Here is a 19,115-nt window from a genome sequence, read left to right as displayed (position 1 = left end):
GTACCTTTGGCCTAGCCAATAGTCACAGTCGTCTCGCTGGCCCAGCCTCAGCAGCTATGAGACGACAGAGACTACAGTCACAGTAGCTATAGTCACCTTAGCATCTGGCGAGAAAAACACAGCGAATCAGCCACACGGGACCAATGGATCCCCTCAATCATTCATAGGAGTCTACCTGTAGGCAAGTCACACCTCAAGGCTAGATAGTCACAGTAGTTTAACCTCTGGAGAAAAACACAGCGAGTCAGCCACACAAGAGCAATGTTCACCTCAATCATTCATAAGAGTTCTACCTGACCTGTAGCTAGTCACCTGTGGGCTAGCTAGTCACAATTGCCTGTCACCTTAGCACCTGATATCAATGTCTGCCGACCGGGTTAGAAGTCTATTCACCCCGCATGGCTCTATTGTCTCAGGGATGTTAGACGTGTCAGAATGACGTAGCTGTCTGGACTCTGGAGACAATGGCCATGGCCCCTGAGGATGACCTTCATTTTCTCTGATTCAGACTCTCAGGCCAAACATTAATCCATTAACTGACAGGTAGGAAATAAAACCAGAGGTAACTGAACATCTCTGTAGCGCGATAACACATCACTCCCGACAGACACAAGCAAAAAGTCTTACATAAATGTAGCAGCCTATATACCTAAACACAAGCGATCTGACATGCTGTATTGCATGGAAACTAGACTATTTTTCAGTCTGATCAACTGAAGGCTACTAACAACAGCAGTTGCATAGTCTAGCCTACTAGGCACCCTGTCCCTCTGGCCAGGGTAAACGAAGCAGTAACGTTGTGTATTTATAGCCCATTTGTTTGTGAGAAAACGTGAATGGGATCCATTTGATTTGTATTCAAACTCGGGCTGACTAGGCTACCTAGACTTTTTTAATCCACAATTATTAACTGGAATTAATGAATAAACAAAATAGCTGACATTGACTGTGAGTACATTTTTTATTAGGCTTTTAGTTGCATAGGGCAGGACTACACAATGCAAACCTGAATAAAGCTAGCTCAGCCCTGTGGGTTTTATTGTCCAATCGTGTTGCTTTTCTGTGTCTGTGTATAAGAAATTCCTCTAGTCCTTCTTTAAAATATAATTAATATGAACAAGTACAAGATTTCTGCAGTTTGACAGGGTTTTCATCCTCCACAAGGACATGAGTTTTTCTAGCTTTTCTTTAAGACCTGATTAGAAAAACTCTGGTCACATCATAGCCCTTTTAACAACAGATTAATCAAGTCATACCGTACAAGTTCTGGAGTTTTATCTGGTTAGGTTACCAGATCAGGGAAAACTATGGGCGACAGAATTCAGAGACTTAACAAAGAGCTGCAGTTAGTTTCAGCCACTCCTGCATTGACTTGGCTGTGTGCTTAGGGGTTGGAAGGTGAACCTTCACCCCAGTCTGAGGTCCTGAGTGCACTGTAGCAGGTTTTCATCAAGGATCTCTCTGTACTGGGGCCTCCCGAGTGCGCAGCGGTCTAAGGCACTGCATCACATTGCTAGATTGGGTCACTACAGACCCGGGTTCGATCCCATGCTTTATCACAACCCGGCCGTGATCAGGAGTCCCATAGGGCTGGCTTCCGGGTTAAGCCGGTGGGTGTTAAGAAGTACGCTTTGGTGGTCATGTTTCGGAGGACGCATGACTCGACCTTTGCCTCCCGAGGCAGTTGGGGAGTTGCAGCGATGAGACAAGATAGAAATTGGGGAGAAAAGGGTGGTTAAAAAAACACAAACAAGTTGCTCTCTGTACTTTTCTCCGTTCATCTTTCGCTCGATCCTGACTAGTCTTCCAGTCCCTGCCGCTGAAAAACATCCCCACAGCATGATGCTGCCACCACCACGCTTCACCGTAGGGATGGTGCCAGGTTTCTTCCAGACTTCACACTTTGCATTCAGGTCAAAGAGTTCAATCTTGGTTTCATCAGACCATAGAATCTTGTTTCTCATGGTCAGAGTCCTTTAGAAGCCTTTTGGCAAACTCCAAGCAGGCTGTCATGTGCCTCTTACTGAGGAGTGGCTTCCATCTGGCCACTCTACCATAAAGCCCTGATTGGTGGTGTTGCAGAGATGGTTGTCCTTCTAGAAGGTTCTCCCATCTCCACAGAGGAACTCCAGAGCTTTTTCAGAGTGACCATCGGGTGCTTGGTCACCTCCCAGACCAAGGCCCTTCTCCCCAGATAGCTCAGTTTGGCCGGACGGGCCAGCTATAGGAAGAGTCTTGGTGGTTACAAACTTCTTCCATTTAAGAATGATGGAGGCCACTGTGTTCTTGGGGACCAATGCTGCAGAAATGTTTTGGTAACCTTCCCCAGGTCTGTGCCTCGACACAATCCTGTCTCGGAACTCTACGGACAATTCCTTCAACCTCATGGCTTGGTTTTTGCTCTGACATGCACTGTCAACTGTGGGACCTTATATAGACAGGTGTGTGCCTTTCCAAATCATGTCCAATCAATTGAATTTACCACAGGTGGACTCCAATCAAGTTGTAGAAACATCTCAAATATGATCAATGGAAACAGGATGCACCTGAGCTCAAGTTCGAATCTCATAGCAAAGGGTCTGAATACTTATGCGAATAAGGTATTTCTGTTTTTTATTTTTTTTATTTAATAAAAACCTGTTTTCTCCTTGTCATTATTGGGTATTGTATGTAAATTGATGAGGGAAAAATATGATTTAATCCATTTTAGAATAAGGCTGTAACGTAACAAAATATGGAAAACGGGAAGTGGTCTGAATACTTTCCGAATGTACTGTATGTCACTCGCCGTGGAAATCAAAAACAGCATCCTCTGGCAAGGGGGGCCTCCTTGGAGATGTTAAGCCCGGACCGGACACAGACTAGAAACAGCTTCGCTGCCCTGGATCCAGAGACTTCGGCGGGTTCTTCCCTGGGGGCTTCGGAGGTAACCGGAGGTACCTGCGCCTTTGCCCTCTGTTCCGGATCCCTCTCCGATGGCTTCTACCTCGGGTTCAGATCCTCAGCTCCCACCTTCAACAGACAGTGAGACTGTCTTGAGACTCTGGCTCATTCATCATCCACCATGGATACTACTGCTGGCTCGGGTCCATCGGGCACCACCGTCCCTCTGTCCTCGAGGAGTTTGCGAAACCACTCAAGGCGAAAGAGCAGCCTGACCTCCTCAGCAGCAGCTTTCATCGTCGGCAGTTCTATCGTAAGGAACATCATGGTTCCCGGGGCAAAAACCCTGTGCTATCCTGGAGCACGGGTACAGGACATTACAAGGCTGCTTACAACCATTCTACGACAGTTGCCGGGAGCTGACGCTGTCGTAGTCCATGTCGGGTGAAACGACATAAGGAGGGCTAGCTCAGAACTTCTGAAAATTGATTTTAAAGAATTGATTCTAGCACTGAAAGATTTCAAAAAGCAGCCAATTATTTTACCATCGTTGGGCCGGCTAAAATATTACTGTAGCTCTCTGGTGTAATCACTTTTACAATTAACTTTGACATATTCTACAGGAATGATAGAGTCCATCCGAATTATCTTGGCTACAGAAAATACAGAAATGCCAATGGTGGAGGTGTTGCTGTTTATAATCAGAACCACATTCCTGTAAAACTTAGAGAGGATCTCATGTTAAATACTGTTGAAGTAACATGGCTACAGGTTCATCTGCCTCACCTAAAGCCAATTATTGTGGGAAGCTGCTATAGACCACCAAGTGCTAACAGTCAGTATCTGGATAATATGTGTGAAATGCTTGATAATGTATGTGATATCAACAGAGACTTATATTTTCTGGGTGATTTAAATATTGACTGGCTTTCATCAATCTGCCCACTTTTTAAAAAAGCTTCAAACTGTAACCAGTATCTGCAACCTGGTTCAGGTTATCAGTCAACCTACCAGGGTAGTTACAAACAGCACAGGAATGAAATCATCAACATGTATTGATCATATCTTTACTAATGCTGCAGAAATTTGCTTTAAAGCAGTATCCAAATCCATCGGATGTAGAGATCACAATATAGTAGCCAATCTAGGAAAACCAAAGTCCCAAAGGCTGGGCCTAATATAGTGTATAAGAAGTCATAAAATAAGTTTAGTTGTGATTCATATGTTGATGATGTAAAGAATATTTGTTGATCCGTGGTGTGTAATGAGGAGCAACCAGACGCTGCACTTCACACATTTATGAAATTTCTTATTCCAGCATGCACACATTAAAAAAATGACTGTAAATACTGTTAAATCCCCGTGGATTGATGAGTAATTGAAAAATTGTATGGTTGAGAGGGATGAGTCAAGAGGAATGGCAAATAAGTCTGGCTGCACAACCAATTGGCAAACGTACTGCAAATGGAGAAATCATGTGACTAAACTGAATAAAAATAAGAAACTATACTATGAAACAAAGATCAATTATATAAAGAATGATAGTAAAAACTTTGGAGCACCTTAATTGAAATGTTGGGCAAAAAGGCAAACTCAGCTCCATTATTAATTGAATCAGATGGCTCATTCATCACAAAACCCACTGATATTGCCAATTACTTTATTGATTTTTTCATTGGCAAGATTAGCATGACAACAACAAACGCAGACACTACACATCCAAGTATAACTGATAAAATTATGCAAGACAAACATTGTAATTTCAATTCCATAAAGTGAGTGTGGAAGAGGTGAAAAAAATATTGTTGTTTATCAACAATGACAAGCCACCAGGGTCTGACAACTTGGATAGAAAATTACTGAGGATAATTGCGGATGATATTGCCACTCCTATTTGCCATATCTTCAATCTAAGCTGACTAGAAAGTGTGTGCCCTCAGGGCCTGGAGGGAAGCAAAAGTAATTCCACTACCCAAGAATAGTAAATCCCTCTTTACTGGCTCCAATAGCCAACCAATCAGCCTGTTTACTTAGTGAACTTTTGGGAAAATTGTGTTTGACCAGATACAATGCTATTTTACTGTAAACAAATTGACAACAGATCACATTCAACAAGCACGGCACTTACCCAAATGACTGCTGATTTGCTGAAAGAAATTGGTGATGAAAAGATTGTGGGAACTGTTTTGGTAGACTTCAGTGCGGCTTTTGCCATTATTGATCATAGTCTGCTGCTGGAAAAGCGTATGTGTTATGGCTTTACACCCCTTACTATATTGTGGATAAAGAGTTAAATGTCTAACAGAACACAGAGGGTGTTCTTTAATGGAAGCCTCTCCAACATAATATAGGCCTTACTTTTTCAATCATTACTAATGACATGCCACTGGCTTTGAGTAAAGCCAGTGTGTCTATATATGCGGATGACTCAACACTATACACATCAGCTACTACAGTTAGTGAAATTACTGCAACACTTAACAAAGAGCTGCAGTTAGTTTCAGAAAGGGTGGCAAGGAATAAGTTCGTCCTAAATATTTAAAAAACTAAAAGCATTGTATTTGGGACAAATCATTCACTAAACCCTAAACCTCAACTAAATACTGTGATGAATAATGTGGAAATTGAGCAAGTTGAGGTGACTAAACTGCTGGTGAAGAGGGCATGACAACACCTATTCCCCCTCAAAAGACTGAAAAGATTTGGGTCCTCAGATCTTCAAAAAGTTCTACAGCTGCACCATCAAGAGCATCCTGACTTGTTGCATCACCGCCTGGTATGGCAATTGCTCGGCCCCCGACCGCAAGGCACTACAGAGGGTAGTGCATACGGCCCAGTACATCACTGGGGCCAAGCTTCTTGCCATCCAGGACCTCTATACCAGGCGGTGTCAGAGGAAGGCCCAACAAATTGCCAAGGACTCCAGCCACCCTAGTGATAGACTGTTCTCTCTGCTTGCGCACGGCAAGCGGTACCGGAGCGCCAAGTCTAGGTCCAAAAGGCTTCTTAATAGCTTCTACCCCCAAGCCATAAGACTGCTAAACAGTTAATCAAATGGCTACCCAAACTATTTGCATTATCCCCACCACACCCTCATTTTTACACTGCTGCTACTCTCTGTTTATTAGCCATGCATAGTCACTTTACCTCTACCTACATATTACCTCAGTTACCTCGACTAACCGGTGCCTCCGCACATTGACTCTGTACCAGTACCTCCTGTATATAGCTTCGCTACTGTTATTTTATTGTTGCTCCTTAATTATTAGTTATTGGGGGAAAAAAGTCTTCTTATTTTCTTTTTTTCCCCTTTTTTCCCTTCAGTTTATTTTAGTAAATACTTTCTTCACACTTTTTTTCTCTTAAAACTGCATTGTTGGTTATGGGCTTGTAAGTAAGCATTTCACTGTTAGGTCTACACCTGTTGTATTCGGCACATGTTACAAATTCAACTGTCATGGTCAAAACATGTTGATACAATAGCAGCTAAAATGGGGAGAAGTCCGTCCATAATAAAGTGTGTCGCTGCCTTCTTAAAAACACTATCAACAAGGCAGGTCCTACGGCCCTAGTTTTATCGCACCTGGACTACTGTTCAGTCGTGTGGTCAGGTGCCAAAAAGAGGGACCTCGGTAAATTACAATTGGCTCGGAACAGGACAGCACGGCTGGCCCTTAAATGTACACAGAGAGCTAACGTTGATAACATGCAAGTAAATCTCTCATGGCTCAAAGTGGAGGAGAGATTGACTTCATCACTACTTGTTTTTGTAAGAAGTGTTGACGTGCTGAATGCATGAGCTGTCTGTTTAAACTACTATCCCAATGCTCAGACACCCATACCCCACAAGACATGCCTCCAGAGGTCTCTCCAAAATCACCAAGTCAAGAGCAGACTATGGGAGGCGCACAGTACTTCATAGAACCAAGACTACATGGAACTCTATTCCACATCAGTTAACTGATGCAAGCAGTAGAATCAGATTTTAAAAAAGGATAAAAATACCTCTTATGGAACAGCGGGGACTGTGAAGAGAGATACATACACACAGGTACAGATACACATATACGAACACACACGCTACAACACGCACTCTACACATACGTACATTGTAATATTGTTGTATGGTGGTATTATACATTTTGTATTGTAGATACACAGTGGTGTAATAATTATGTACTGTTTAGTCTTTTGTTTTATGCGTAATGTAAGTGCTTTGATGTGTTTGGACCCTAGGAAGAGCAGCTGCGGCCTTGGCTGCAGCTAATAGGGAACACTAATAAATACAAAAATTGATTCTTGAAGAATATAACTTATAAATGCATAAGTGCTTAGTTAAACTGTCATACCCCATCAGAACCCAAAATATAAGCTTGTTTTACTCCAATGTCTGTAAAAAAAAGTACATGTAAACAATAACTCTATAGCCCCAAAACATGGTTAAAACTATTTTGATATCATGGATGGTCAGTCCTTGCATGACTGTCTATGAATTTGAGAGTGGTTACATTTAATCAGCCCAACCACTCAGCTTTTTACCCGAAACAGGGGTGGGGAAAACACTTTGTTATTGTTTCTACTGCGGATTGCCGCTTAAACGAAGGAGGATCATTAGATTTCCAGTTTTTAAGTAAAACATTTTTCAAAAATAATTACCCAACGCATTAGGTATCTCACCGCACATTCATAAGACATGTCTTGAAAAATGCAGATAGATGGATTAAAAGTCAACTTAAATTGTAGAAATTCTGATAGCCAACTTTCTACCTCCGACCATAACTTTTGGACTTTATAGCACTCCCAGGAGGTGTGAGTTATTGAGTCTTTGTTTGTTTTACACTTAAGACATGACTCTGTCGTTGTGCTGTAGAATTTGTGAATTTTGTCTCTTGTATAATCAATTCTATACATTTGTTTATACTGGATTATGCATACATTTTCATTAACTGTAATCTCATTAGTTATGTTCCAACACTCCCTCCATTTTGTGCCAATATCAGTTCTTTTTAGGTCTTGGTTCCAATATTTTTTCTCAGAGATTGTCAGTTGGATAGGCTCTCTGCAATGTTTGCATATCTTACCTATCATACGAGTATCATTTTCGGGAATCAAATAGGATTCCCTAAACATTGATCTGATGTCCAAAAAGATTTCAGATCGACATTTTGTGATATAAAACTTTTAAGTTGCATATATTTGAAAATCTCTATATTAGTCTGTTCAAACTTGCTTTTTAATTCTGTCATGGAAATTATTGTATTTCCCATTACCAAGTAATTTACGGTTTCTGTGCCTTTAGTTTTCCATGTGGGCAATTTATCAGTGAAATCTGAAAAGCTATCGGAGGATTATTCTATAGGGGTGGGTTTTAATATCCGGAGATTTTAGAGTATTCTGAAAATATCAGGTATGTCAGGTATATCAGGAGATCGTCCGCAAATACATTTAGTTGATATTCATGCTTACCAATACCGATACCTGTTACGTTTGGGTCCTGTCTAATTCTTTCTGCAAGCGGTTCAATTGCCAGTGCAAACAGCAGGTTGACATTTATTGTCATGAATCTTGCCCTGGAGGCAGAACTGAGCGATTTCAGCTTGATGGGCCAGTTGAAAAGTCAAAATTGGCTGTATTGTAACATTTCATGCAAACAAAAATGTGCTTTTTGGTCTTAATTTAAGGATAGGGTTAGGCATTAGGGTCAGCAGTGTGGTTAAGGTTAGGGTTAGGGTTATGACTTTGTGGCTGTACCAGCTAGTGACAACCCTACAGAGCAGCCTCCAGGGCAAGATTCATGACAATAAATGCCAACCTAAGTGCAAACAGGAGAGAGGAGAGAAAACATCCCTGTCTTGTGCCCCTTTCTAAAGCGAATTCATCAGATGTTTTTTTGTGTATATTTTTGCTTTCGGACATTTATATAATATTTGTATGATTTTTTTATATTTTAGCTGGAAAGTTGAAGGCTTCCAAAGTTTTGAATAGAAAAGGCCATACAAGATGGTCGAAAGCCTTTTCAGCACCAACAGCCAATATTGATACATCTACATCTTGTTTTTTTGCGTATTGTATTATACTAAAACATGTTGTTGTATTTGTTTCTAACTATCTATTTTTTAATGAATCCCATTGGATTAATATGTATCAGGTCTGGCAAGACTTTTGCTATTCTGTTGCTTATGAGTTTTGTTGCTATTTTATTCACAACTGATTTAACTTACTGTATAGGTCTGTAATCTGCAGGGGACTCTCCAGATGTTTCTGTTTTAATATAAAGGAAATAACTGTTTGATACATGGAACCAGGAAGTACTGAATTGAGTGACACGTGTTGTCATTTGAGTAAATAGGGCACTACTTTGTCCCAGAATGTTGAATACAATTTTATGGGAAATCCGTCCAGACCTGGTTCTTTTCTCCATGCGAATGTTTTAACAGTATCTAATGTTTGATTTGGGATGATTTCTATTTTTACACACTGTGACTTTCTATCCCCCCCGACATACCATCAGGGGAGGAGAGGGGAGGAGAGTGGAGGGAAGAGAAGAGGGGGAGTGGAGAGGAGTGGAGATGAGAGCCACAGCTGGCTGCTATTACCATAGCTCCTCCCACCTCACAACCCCTTGACACTAAGCAGAAAAAACAACAACACTGTAACATACTCACTGCTTCTCTCGTGTGACTGTAGGCCCACATGAAATCTCTACTGCGATCTCCACGCACTTGATGAAATCGGGCTAGTGTGGACATGTGCGCTACACCAACTGGTGGTCAATGGTACATGCCATGTTGATTACGTTAACATGAAGGTCACCTTGTTAGTTAATTGCACACAAGGTCCAACCGAAATTGTGCTTCCGCTTTTAACCCAACCCCTCCGAAAGACACGCATACATATAGAGGTTTTGGAGAGGTGCGGGGGCTGCCACATTGGGCGCTCGGGGAGCTGTTGTTGTGGGGGGTTAAGTAGCGTTACCTTGCTCAAGGGCGAAACGGCAGGCAATGGCACCTATGTGCACTACATTAAGGGTTAAGGTTAGGCACTCATTCCAAATGGTTAAGGTAAAGGTTACGCTTTGGGATAGGGTTAAAACCCTCTGCCTCCTTCATAATGAATCACAACTTTCTGCATGAATTCTGCAACAATGTCGTTCCACTTCATTGGAATAGTAATAGCAGTGATAGTAGCCTCAGCACTTTTCTTCACTACTTCAACATAAGGGCACTATCAAATGAAGTACACTGGAAACTAATCTCCTAATCACTCCTATATGTATCAACTCCTTGGCCTGACTGAATGTTTCTGTATGTTTCCTATCTACACCTCACCCCAAATAAATATGTATTGCATTTCCTGTTTGAGCACATGGTTTAGTTGAAAATGTCTATCCTGTGTGTGTGTGTGTTCATGTGTGTGAGCGTGTGGATAGAAAATAGAGCCCTGAGCCTCAACATATACAGTGGGGCAAAAAAGTATTTAGTCAGCCACCAATTGTGCAAGTTCTCCCACTTAAAAATATGAGAGAGGCCTGTAATTTTCATCATAGGTACACTTCAACTATGACAGACAAAATGAGAAAAAAAATCCAGAAAATCACATTGTAGGATTTTTAATGAATTTATTTGCAAATTATGTGGAAAATAAGTATTTGGTCAATAACAAAAGTTTATCTCAATACTTTTTATATACCCTTTGTTGCAATGACAGAGGTCAAACGTTTTCTGTAAGCTTCACAAGGTTTTCACACACTGTTGCTGGTATTTTGGCCATTCCTATATGCAGATCTCCTCTAGAGCAGTGATGTTTTGGGGCTGTTGCTGTGCAACACGGACTTTCAACTCCCTCCAAAGATTTTCTATGGCGTTGAGATCTGGAGACTGGCTAGGCCACTCCAGGCCTTGAATCTTCTTACGAAGCCCACTCCTTCGTTGCCCGGCTTGCGGTGTGTTTGGAATCATTGTCATGCTGAAGACCCAGCCACGTTTCATCTTCAATGCCCTTGCTGATGGAAGGAGGTTTTCACTCAAAATCTCACGATACATGGCCCCATTCATTCTTTCCTTTACACGGATCAGTCGTTCTGGTCCGTTGCAGAAAAAACAGCCCAAAGCATGATGTTTCCACCCGATGCTTCACAGTAGATATAGTGTTCTTTTGGATGCAACTCAGCATTCTTGTCCTCCAAACACGACGAGTTGAGTTTTTTACCAAAAAGTTCTATTTGGTTTCATCTGACCATATGACTATTCTCCATCTTCTTCTGGATTCATCCAAATGCTCTCTAGCAAAACTTCAGACGGGCCTGGACATGTACTGGCTTAAGCAGGGGGACATGTCTGGCACTGCAGGATTTGAGCCCCTGGCGGCGTAGTGTGTTACTGATGGTAAGGCTTTGTTACTTTGTCCCAGCTCTCTGCAGGTCATTCACTAGGTCCCCCCGTGTGGTTCTGGGATTTTTGCTCACCGTTCTTGTGATCATTTTGACCCCACGGGGTGAGATCTTGCGTGGAGCCCCAGATCAGGGAGATTATCAGTGGTCTTGTATGTCTTCCATTTCCTAATAATTGCTCCACAGTTGATTTCTTCAAACCAAGCTGCTTACCTATTGCAGATTCAGTCTTCCAGCCTGGTGCAGGTCTACAATTTTGTTTCTGGTGTCCTTTGACAGCTCTTTGGTCTTGGCCATAGTGGAGTTTGGAGTCTGACTGTTTGAGGTTGTGGACAGGTGTCTTTTATACTGATAACAAGTTCAAACAGGTGCCATTAATACAGGTAACGAGTGGAGGACATAGGAGCCTCTTAAAGAAGAAGTTACAGGTCTGTGAGAGCCAGAAATCTTGCTTGTTTGTAGGTGACCAAATACTTATTTTCCACCATAATTTGCAAATAAATTCATTAAAAATCCTACAATGTGATTTCCCCCCCCCTCATTTTGTCTGTCATAGTTGAAGTGTACCTATGATGAAAATTACAGGCCTCTCTCATCTTTTTAAGTGGGAGAACTTGCACAATTGGTGGCTGACTAAATACTTTTTTGCCCCACTGTACCTCCAACACTATACCTGGCTTGAAGGTACAAAGCCAAATTGTCGTTGGTAGTGTGATAAAACTGTACAGAAAAGGAAACTGACACACTTCCTGTAGGCTAAATGCTGCACAAAACATATTTCCTCTAGCCTCCAGTAATAAAATGTAGCTAAGCCTACTCCCTCTCCTCCACTAATACTATCAAATCTCACTTCTGAAACTATCGGTTTTCCCAAATGGCACCCTATATCTTACATAGTGCACTACTTTTGACCAGAGCCCTATGGGTCCTGGTCAAATGTAGTGAACTACATAGGGAATAGAGTGCAATTTGGAACGCAGTCATGGGGTTTTCCCACATATCTGGTGTTGAATAAAGTGAGTTACTGAGGTCTGTACGTCAGCCCTGGGTTCAAACACTACTCAAAATATTTCAAATACTTTTGGCACTTGCTCTAGCCTGTCTGGAGTGCCATATGGGCGGGGCTTGTACTTCTGCAACTATTCTATTGGTTACATTATACCGAGCAAGCTCAATCAAGCCCAGATAAAGTATTTAAAATGATTTTGAATAGTATTTGAACCCAGGTCTGCTGTAACTACAAAGGCGTGTTAGCCATTACTAAGCAGCATTGTTTGCTTGCCTGCGCTCAGCAGAGCAGAGTAGAGGTTAGCCAAGGAGCATGGATGCTACCCAACTAGAAAACTAGAAGACTCACTAGGTCACTAGGATTCATGATTCATGAAGAGTTTTTAACCACACACATTACAGCAGCAAGAGGCTGAGCGAGGGAGAAGGGCCAAGCGAAAAGTCACTCCCTCACAAACACTTACAACAACAATTACATGTCTTTATAGATAGGTTAGCTGACAACGTCATGAAAATCATGCTCACGCTTAAATGGGGGCAGATGTCTGTGAGTTGTTGTGATTCTGGATGGCCAGATAATTACAAAAAATGACAAGAAACTGCCATGTGGAGAATCGTATGTGACTAGTTTTTAGCTAGTTTCATGTTGTTCTTGATACCATGTCTTGTTTTGAGGTGTTTTGACTGATTTGATGTCAATGCCAATATGGCTAAAATTAGCTATCTAGCTAACTACCTACTGTAACGAAGTATTTGAGACTAGAGGTCGACAGATTATGATTTTTCAACGCCGATACTGATTATTGGAGGACCAAAAAAAGCCGATGCCGATTTTTGTATATATACAGTGGGGAGAACAAGTATTTGATACACTGCCGATTTTGCAGGTTTTCCTACTTACGAAGCATGTAGAGGTCTGTAATTTMTATCATAGGTACACTTCAACTGTGAGAGACGGAATCTAAAACAAAAATCCAGAAAATCACATTGTATGATTTTTAAATCATATTTGCATTTTATTGCATGACATAGTATTTGATCACCTACCACCAGTAAGAATTCCGGCTCTCACATTGTGTTAGTTCTTTAAGAGTCCTGTTCTCCACTCATTACCTGTATTTTGCATGTTCTCGTACCTGTATAAAAGACACCTGTCCACACACTCAATCAAACAGATTCCAACCTCTCCACAATGGCCGAGAGAGCTGTGTAAGGACATCAGGGATAAAATTGTAGACCTGCAAGGCTGGGGATGGGCTAGGACAATAGGCAAGCAGCTTGGTGAGAAGGAAACAACTGTTGGCGCAATTATTAGAAAATGGAAGAAGTTAAGATGACGGTCAATTCACCGTCGGTCTGGGGCTCCATGCAAGATTTCACTGTGGGGCATCAATTGATCATGAAGGAAGGGTGAGGGATAGCCCAGACTACACGGCAGGACCTGGTCAATGACCTGAAGAGAGCTGGGACCACAGTCTCAAAGAAAACCATTAGTAACAGACTACGCCGTAATGGATTAAAATCCTGCAGCGCACGCAAGGTCCCCCTGCTTAAGCCAGTGCATGTCCAGGCCCGTCTGAAGTTTGCCAATGACCATCTGGATGATCAGAGGAGGATGGGAGAAGGTCATGTGTGTGATGAGCAAAAATAGAGCTTTTTGGTCTAACTCCACTCGCCGTGTTTGGAGGAAGAAGAAGTATGAGTACAACCCCAAGAACACCATCCAACCTGAAGCATGGAGGTGGAAACATCATTCTTTGGGATGCTTTTCTGCAAAGGGGACAGGACGACTGCACCGTATTGGGGGAGGATGGATGGGGCCTGTATCGCGAGATCTTGGCCAACAACCTCCTTCCTCAGTAAGAGCATTGAAGATGGCGTGGCTGGGTCTTCCAGCATGACAACGACACGAAGCACACAGCCATGGCAACTAAGGAGTGGCTCCGTAAGAAGCATTCAAGGTCCTGGAGTGGCCTAGCCAGTCTCCAGACCTGAACCAATAGAAAATCTTTGGAGGGAGCTGAAAGTCCGTATTGCCCAGCGACAGCCCGAAACCTGAAGGATCTGGAGAAGATCTGTAGGGAGATGGCCAAAATCCCTGCTGCAGTGTGTGCAAACCTGGTCAAGAACTACAGGAAACGTATGATCCTCTGTAATTGCAAACAAAGGTTTTGTACCAAATATTAAGTTCTGCTTTTCTGATGATCAAATACTTATGTCATGCAATAAAATGCAAATTAATTACTTAAAAATCATACAATGTGATTTTCTGGATTTTTGTTTTAGATTCCGTCTCTCACAGTTGAAGTTACCTTGATAACAATTACAGACTCTACTGCTTTGTAAGTAGGAAAACCTGCAAAATCGGCAGTGTATCAAATACTTGTTCCCCACTGTATATATTGTAATAAGACAATTACAAAAATACTGAATGAACAATTAACACTTTTATTTAACTTAATATAATACATAAATAATGCATTTAGTCTCAAATAAATAATGAAACATGTTCAATTTGGTTTAAATAGTGCAAAAACACAGTGTTGGAGAAGAAAGTAAAAGTGCAATATGTGCCATGTAAAAAAGCTAACGTTTAAGTTCCTTGCTCAGAACATGAGAACATATGAAAGCTGGTGGTTCAATATTCCCAGTTCTTCAATATTCCCAGTTAGGAATTATGATGCGTCAACTATTTCTCTCTATACCATTTGTATTTCATATACCTTTGACTATTGGATGTTCTTATAGGCACTTTAGTATTGCCAGCCTAATCTCAGGAGTTGATAGGCTTGAAGTCATAAACAGCGCTGTGCTTCAAGCATTGAGAAGAGCTGCTGGCAAACGCAGTAAAGTGCTGTTTGGATTAATGCTTACGAGCCTGTTGCTGCCTACCACCGCTATCAAATATCAAATCATAGACTTAATTATAATATAATAAACACAGAAATACAAGCCTTTGGTCATTAATATGGTCAAATCCGGACACTATAATTTCGAAAACAAAATGTTTATTTTTTCAGTGAAATACAGAACCGTTCCGTATTTTATCGGAAGGGTGGCAACCCTAAGTCTAAATATTTCTGTTACATTGCACAACCTTCAATGTTATGGAATAATTATGTAAAATTCTGCCAAATTAGTTCGCAATGAGCCAGGCGGCCCAAACTGTTGCATATACCCGCACTCTGCTTGCACTGAACGCAAGAGAAGTGACACAATTACCCTAGTTAATATTGCCTGCTAACATGAACTTCTTTTAACTAAATATGCAGGTATAAAAAAATATACTTCTGTGTATTGATTTTAAGAAAGGCATTGATGTTTATGGCCCTAATTCCGGTCGACCTCTATTTGAGACACAACAAGTGCTTATTGTTCAAATTGATTTATGTTTTCAATAAACATTGAAGACGAGGAATTAGTCAATGACCAAACATTTCGGTAAAAAAAAACAACGATAAAGCGTTCCTTTTATTTTTCTTAATTTTGCTTTGTTAGCGGTTGGTGCACTTGATTCAACAGCCCCGGCACCGGGAAGGCAAAGTGTTTCCTAGAACTCCACCTATCCGGCAGGCCCAGCGAACAAATCAAGTGCCTCTATAGGCCTACCGCTGGCCAATCAGATAGCTCAGATCACTGCGTCTGCACAGTTTCCTCGAGCTGTAAAAAGAAGCCTCGAACGAACAGCAAAGTTGATCATGTGAGATTGAAAAACCTTTAAAACCATAGCTAGAGACTCAACAAATACAGCAAAGAGCTGCTGTATTTATGAGTAAGTTTAAGTTGTTATTCAGCACTGTCAACACTTTGTTTAACACTTTTATGAGCCAGAAAATGTGTTCCCCCTACTTCCACTCATGCTACAACCAGCACTGCAGCTGAAATGAATGAGTATAGCAACGTGTTATAAGCTTGAGTATAAGCATAAGCTTGCGTTGTTATGATGAACGGCTTGTGTCTTCTTTTAATATCGAGGAACATTTCACTTTCTCATAGGAGTAACAACATGAATCGGTGCATGAGGAAGAAATAACACAGTGCTACGCTGCTCCTTCCCTCCCCTCAATCCTCGTTCACATCACCCATAAGCACTCCGTTTATATTGTGCCGGATGTCATGCATTTTAACGGGGACTTCCAGAACAGAGTGGAAACGCAACGCTTCCTTATGGTTGAACGCCCCCTTATGGTTGAACGCCCCCTTATGGTTGAACGTCCCCTTATGGTTGAACGCCCCCTTACGCTGCATACTTTGACATTTTTAGAACTTTGCGTCTTCTTCAGTCCAGTCAGAGTCTGTCGGAAGTTACCAAACCAGAGAAGATGAACACACAGTATGTGGTATTCAGTGATGGCTTTATGGGATAGCTAGCAACTTAAAAACAATTACCCATCGCTATAAGTGTGTACTATTTTAATAGTAATGTTAAATAATACACATTGGCTGTTAAGCCAATTATATTATATGACTGTTTGCCTCCCGTTTAAGTTTACTGTGATGGTAATGATGTTGGTTTTTGATAATATTAGGTGGAGGTCGCTAAATACAATGGTATCTTCAACCTAGCCTAGCGTTTAGCTAGCTAGGAAATAACTAAACAAAATCTGTTTTATTATCACCTGAAACAATACATTTATCTTGTCTTGAATGAAAAGGTCATATTTTGCAATCTCTCAAAATAAATACATCTCTGACGAGACAGGCTGTCCTCCATCTTGTATTACAAACACTACACTTGTCCTTTCAGTAGCGAGGCAAGACTCTGTGAAGATGACATACGGCGTAATGAAATACGTCACGATGTAAACGGGGCATCAGACTCACCATCAGATTCAGGCCATAAGTCCAGTAAAAAAAAAAATAGGCACATTATTATCCTCACTTAGCCAAGTAATGCAACAAATTCTCTATTACCGGTGTGATCATATACCTACTGTAATTTCTTTTTTTAATTAACATTGAAAAAATGGTCTGAGAAGAACAACATTGGCAGGACAATTCAAGCATAGCCAATATGCAGTGATAATGTATTGGGTCTATAGCCTACTGTACAAACCTCATTGCTACAGAAATGTTTTTTATTGGTTAATGTATTCTAAGTCATGTAAAAAAAAAATAATAAAAAAAAAAAAAAATGGCATTTTGACTCAGAATTTGATCTTCAAGGTGGGTGACCACTGTTCTAAGCCAACTCCATCTGTTATGCCCCATAGTTGCACATGTGTCGGTTCTCTTGTTAAACATAGTTGCAATGTTCGCATTTGTGGAACAGGGGTGACACGGCACTCCTTAACAAAAACGATACATTGTTTTCATATCAGCCTTCAATGTCTATTGAAAATGTAAAACAATATTGCATGTAGCTGCTGCACGTAACAGTTTGACACAATGATAAACACAGAATAAAACCCCATTATTACCATAGACTAATTTCGGCCCAGTTTAAACAAACACAGTAGCCTTAAGAGTTGTATCATTCAGCCCCATTACAACACTTGAGCTCTGAGAGGTCCGAGGCAGTGTCCTTATAGCATGGCTTTGGCCCAAATGGGCCCTGGTCAAAAGTAGTGCACTATATGATAATAGATGCCATTTGGGAAACAAGCCCATGTTTTCTCCTTCGACTATCCTGGTGTTGTCACTGAAGTACCCTAGACACAATAGACCATGATCCTCTCTCTTTTTTTCTCTCTCTGTCTCTCTTCAACTTGGTCCCTTGTGTAAACTCTCTATTTCTGCCTCCACCTCGCTTCTCCCCCTCTCTGTTTTTCTCTGTCTCTCTACTCTCTCCCCCCTCTCTCTGTGCTTCCTCAATGTGAATAAGTTACTACATAACAAGTGGGTGAGGCAGGCAGAGTGGGGGGCTACCAAGATCAGGGTGTTTCTGTTGCGGTGCAAGGAGAGGAGAGAAGGGAGAGTTGGCTGGCGTCACGCACAGGGGATATCCAGTCAGTTGCACAACTGAATGCATCTTCCACATTTGACCCGCCCCCTATGAATCAGAGAGGTCCGTGGGGGGGGGGGGCTACCTTTATCTGCGTCTATGTCATCGGTGCCCGGGGAACAGTTGTTGTTCGGGGTTAACTGCCATGCTCAAGGGCAGAACGGCAGATTTTCCCAACTTGCTGGCTCGGGGATTCGAACCAGCGACCCTTCGGTTACTGGCCCAACGCTCTTAACCACTAGGCTACCTGCTACTATACCTGTGTCCCAAATGGTACCCTATTCCCTATAAAGTGCACTAAATGAGGAACAGTGTGCCATTTGGGAGGTATCCTATACCTTGCCAGTTTGGGGGGGTGTTCCGGCTCTCGTATTGCTAGCGCTCATGCACTTCCTCTGTTTCTCCTCCTCTCTAAGCTGCAACACTTCCTCTGCTGTGCCCTTCAGATGGATGGCAGAACCCCCTCCTTCCATTCAGCCTGTTATCTATCGCTCCATCCCTCCCTCGCTCCATCCCTCGCTCCATCCCTCCATCTATCCATCCATCCCTTCATCCCTCCATCTATCTATCCATCCATCCACCATGCTCTCTTCCTCTGAGATGAATTAATTAATCCATTTATAGCTAATGTATTAATTGAATGCGGAATAATCACACAGAATTATCTACAGCAGTATTATTCACTCCAGTGAAAGTGTGATTTACATTTCAAATGAATGTGCTCCCTGTATCATTCATCCAGTACGGATTTTGCAATGCAGTTTTGGAGAGGTACATTTAGATAGGAAGCTGGCATGTAGGGCAGTGTGTGTATCGGGTTATTAGAGTGCAGACTCAGTGTGTAAGTGGCTCTGCTCTGGGCTGTGTGCCATCCACCTGGCGTGCCCCCGA

At 41.8% G+C, this 19,115-nt stretch overlaps 1 protein-coding gene across 5 annotated transcripts in view; it reads right to left on the bottom strand.

Annotated features, from left to right (window-relative positions):
* The window catches only part of dnmt3ab (DNA (cytosine-5-)-methyltransferase 3 alpha b), a 79,693-nt gene that overhangs the window by 35,706 nt on the left and 24,872 nt on the right, over positions 1-19,115 (bottom strand). The window lies entirely within an intron of this gene.

Source organism: Salvelinus sp. IW2-2015, unplaced genomic scaffold, assembly GCF_002910315.2.
Source record: "Salvelinus sp. IW2-2015 unplaced genomic scaffold, ASM291031v2 Un_scaffold37, whole genome shotgun sequence".
NCBI lineage: Eukaryota > Metazoa > Chordata > Actinopteri > Salmoniformes > Salmonidae > Salvelinus > Salvelinus sp. IW2-2015.
Note: the sequence above shows the minus strand (reverse complement) of the source record. Positions and strands in the feature narration are given on the sequence as shown.